This window comes from Numida meleagris, chromosome 5 (assembly GCF_002078875.1).
Source record: "Numida meleagris isolate 19003 breed g44 Domestic line chromosome 5, NumMel1.0, whole genome shotgun sequence".
Taxonomy (NCBI): domain Eukaryota; kingdom Metazoa; phylum Chordata; class Aves; order Galliformes; family Numididae; genus Numida; species Numida meleagris.
Window position 1 is genome coordinate 16064570 of NC_034413.1, and position 4143 is coordinate 16068712.

A 4143-nucleotide genomic window follows, 5' to 3' on the forward strand; every position below is an offset into this window, starting at 1 on the left:
ATGAGGAGAACTCTGTTTTTCAGAGTGATCAAGAATTTCTAGAATAAATTTCATTTAATTGTTTGTTTTCTTTTCAGCTGACAGCTTGCTGCTCATATATGCTGGTTCCAAAAAAAAAAAAAAAAGGAAGACATCACTTCACATTTATTTAGCTTGCACAAGTGCAAGTATTTATTTTGACAATGATAAGAAATGCCAAAGATGCAAATGGTTACCTCTCTATTTCACTGCCACAGAGTGGGGATGATTTATTTTCACAAAAGCAAGAAAAGACAGAAAAGAAATCACAGCTGCAACATCTTTGCTAAAAGTTGGACAAGAGTGTTATTTGCTAAACTACATGCTGGGAATAAAAATCAACATTCCAATAATATTTGTTCATGGAATTTTACCCAGCCTGTGATAAAATATTCTAAATATTTTGACAACACATTTCCCCAAGGTAGAAGAAATGTGTACCTATACTTTATTTATTATTCCCAACAGCAAGTCTTCACCAGGTTTATATTGGTTTCCAAGAAAAGAAGATGAAAAGGAAAGAAAAAACTATACAGCGGGCAAATGAAAATGACAGTTTATGAAGACAGACTGGCTCAGGCAGGGAAGGACAACAAGGGAGATTATAAAGAAAGGGAAAACAGCAAGAAAAAAGCCTCTTTATAACATTTCATACTCATGTTGTGGTATGAAACATCCAGAATTAAATTGTTTAAGAAGGAAAATGTAGCAACACCTTTCTGATTTTATGTTAAGATGAGCACAGATCTTGTTTTCCAGATGCGGCTGTGTGGGGGAAAGAGTTACCAAGCTGGGCTGTCGGTACTTTCTCCTCTGCTGGTGCAGTTCTGCATGCTGCAGTCCTGGACCCACTTCAGGCAGCAGGCTGTGAGCTTGCAAGACCTGCTGTTCCAATGGACTCTGTGAGCAGCACAACCTTAGCAGGGGGATGAAGCATCCAGAATGTAGTGAGAGTTCTTTCAACACAGGCATTTTCATAGAAACAGACTGGCCTCACCAAATCAACACGTGCTGGTGACATTATATTTCCTTTATTTCCTCCAGCCATGTCTATCTTACCTTACCTTACCAACATGGAAGCAAATAATTGTTGCCAATACCCATTGCTGTATTTTATGCTCTGTATGAGTCTTACACTCTGAAGATGTTTTGGGGCTTTTTAATCTACTTCCCTCCTCTGGTGGAGGAAAAAAAAAGTTAATTACTTTTGGAGGGAAAAAATTCTAAGAAAAGCTTAAAAAATAAAAGAAAAATCTTCAAAGAAAAATCAAGAGAAATGTCAGCAAGAGCATGAAAAATGATGGATGAGAGCCCTACAACAATGAGCAGTATAGAGAAATATGAAGAGGATTTTATAGGTAGACAGCCTAAAATGCTCAAAGGATAGGCCATTAGTAATCTAAGCTGTGAAATGGATTTGATGCTGTTTACTGAAGCCTAATGTTAGGTGAAGAGGTAATATCCTGAAGGGGGAGAGAGGTGTCACAAATGTCAGCTTGTTCGTGACAGCCAATCAGCCAACCATAGGTTTAATTTCTGTATGCTGTCTAGAACAGCAGTAAGAATTTTTATTTAGGATCACTGAAGACAAAAGCAGAATGTTGACTTGGAAGGATCAACTTCTAACGTCATGTATTATTGATTTTAAATTCATGGAACAGATGTAGTCCCGTGGAATGAAGAATGCTCTCTGCTGTCACAGGCGCTGGGGATGGGAAAGCCTCTGATGCCTACAGGGAAAGCAGCTCACCAGATTCAGCCCTGGAAACTGGAAGGCTTTTCTAAGTGTGTCCCAGTGAAAAGATTTCAAGGAAAAGATTTTAGAGAGGCATCCGCTGCTTCATCTTGCCAGTGTTTGGCATTTTCTCTGTAATAGTATGCAACCTCCCTTTCTGTTATAGGATATAAATCTCTTTGACTTCAACTGGCCCGTCTCTTCAAAGATAAGATTAAGAGAGTAAATACAAAGAATGGTTGCACGTAGCCTTTGAGAAGGAAAGAAATCAAGCAATTAACTTCCAATGAATTGTACGGGAATTTGATACAGAACAAAAGATGAGATTTGTACCTCCTTTTAGGTTGAAATGGGTACGTGGAACACGCAAATGATTGTGCATATAATCCTCCGAGTACACTTCTAGAGTCACGTTCCAGAAATGTATTGAAGGGCTGTCAAGAAGAATGAGTGATTTAATGAATTGTGTCAACACATTTGCAGGAAGCCCCTGATTATAATTTGCTTTGCCTAAGTGACATTTTAAGTAACTGAAAAATTGCCTTACAGCAAGTATTAAACTGCACGATGTTATCAGTTCTTATGATATGAATCTATTTTAAACGAAATTTTCCCAGTTCTGATCTCAGATACTATTTTAGAAAAATGTATTCACACAGTGAGGAAATACTCTCCTTTCTCCACATTTTTCCTTAGCTCTTTAACTTATTTTGACATATCCTTGCCATTACTAAAGATTCATTTTCGTCTTACTGTTTGCTTAGCTGGGGAGGAGGGACAGGGGCTCTGTCACCTGGAAGGTAAGTCACCTGCAGCTCTAGTTCTTGAATATGCTCTGGGTGGTTAAACAGGGGAAGATTTTATTGTGAGTGGACACAGTGAGGCAGCTAACACAGAAGCGCTGGAAAACATGCGTGTGTACAGGAAAACACTTTTAGCTTTGTAATGGTTGAAGAGCTGCCCAACAAGATCTCATGACTCAAAATTTGCTTATTTTTTGACCTTACTCAAATCAAGACATGGCAGCAGCAGGGAAAGAAAGCACCTGAGCTGCCCAGTGCTGCTTGCCGCTTGTGGGATGCTCTGGCCCGGGGGGCTGCCTGTGTTCATACTGTGCTGAGGCAGCTGTTCCTCACCCCTGACCCCAGCCCTTGGTCCTGCTCACAGGAGCAGGGCCAACACACTGCCATGCCTGATGAGAGGCCTGTTTTGAGGCTCAGGTGATGCTGACAGAATGGGAGATTTCATTAAAATTGAGAATGAGACATGTATTGAAGCCTCAGTTGCTGTGGATCTGTGCTAGGAGTGTCAGAAGGGTTTTATCAGATAGCTGAGTAGTTACCGGGTCTTTCTTCAAAGCAGGATTTTATGGCTGCATGATGTGAGCTCATTCTTACTGCTGGGCCAAGCACACGGTTCTTCTCTCTCTGTTGTGCGTACTAAAAGTAGTGCTGCAGTGCCTTTACCTCTGAGAACTCTCAGATATCACTGAGATTGGTCAATGGTTATGATCCATCTGGGGGCTCCCATTTCATCTCTGTCACCTAGCTCCTGTATCAGGTTAGAAATATATAAGGAGCAGGTGTGTTTCATGCTTTTACTACTTATTGCCTAGGATGACAGCGTACCAACAAGTGTGATTCTCTGTGGGCATCCCACTCAAGACTCATTCCTTGCTCTGTTTGGAGGCAGGGATGTGACCTCCAGAATGTAGAAAGCTCTGGAGCCCCAGGAAAGGGATCATGAGTTCCAGTTCTGGGATCTCTGCAGTATCAGCAGTAGGTCAAAGAAATTGTTTGGTTGGTTTTGGTTATTGCTTCATTATTATTATTATTATTATTTTAACTTTACTGAAAGGATTACACATGGCGTAGTGAATAAGTTGAAAACAATGCAATATAAGTAACAAAAAAGGAAATGCAGGTGCTGGAATTCACATTGATAGAATAATAAGGAAGAAATCTAAATCCTGAAGATCCGTAAGCATCCAGACACGCATACTTGGGAGAGCACCACGAAGCGCTGCGGTCCCCTCTCCCCGCAGCTGCCTGTGGTCGCCTGGCAGCCCGCACCGTCCCGCGAGGCTCGGCACTCCCGCGCCTTCCGGGTGCTGCACCCGCCGAGCTCTCCGCGAGCCGCCCCGGCCGAAGCAGCGCTGTCCCGCTCCCGTGCCGCTGCGCTCCGCGGCCGTCCCGCCGCCCGCGGGAGGAGGGAGCGGGGGCGGAGCGGCGGCCGCCCCGCTCCCAGCTCCCCGCACCGCGCTCCCCGCCGCCGTCGGAGCACGCCGCCGCCCGCTCGGGCCGGGCTGGTGGCGCGGAAGGGATGGCGCGGTGCCCGCCCCGCAGCCGCCCGGGGAGCGCCGTGGGCGAGCGCGGCCGCTCCGGGGGAAG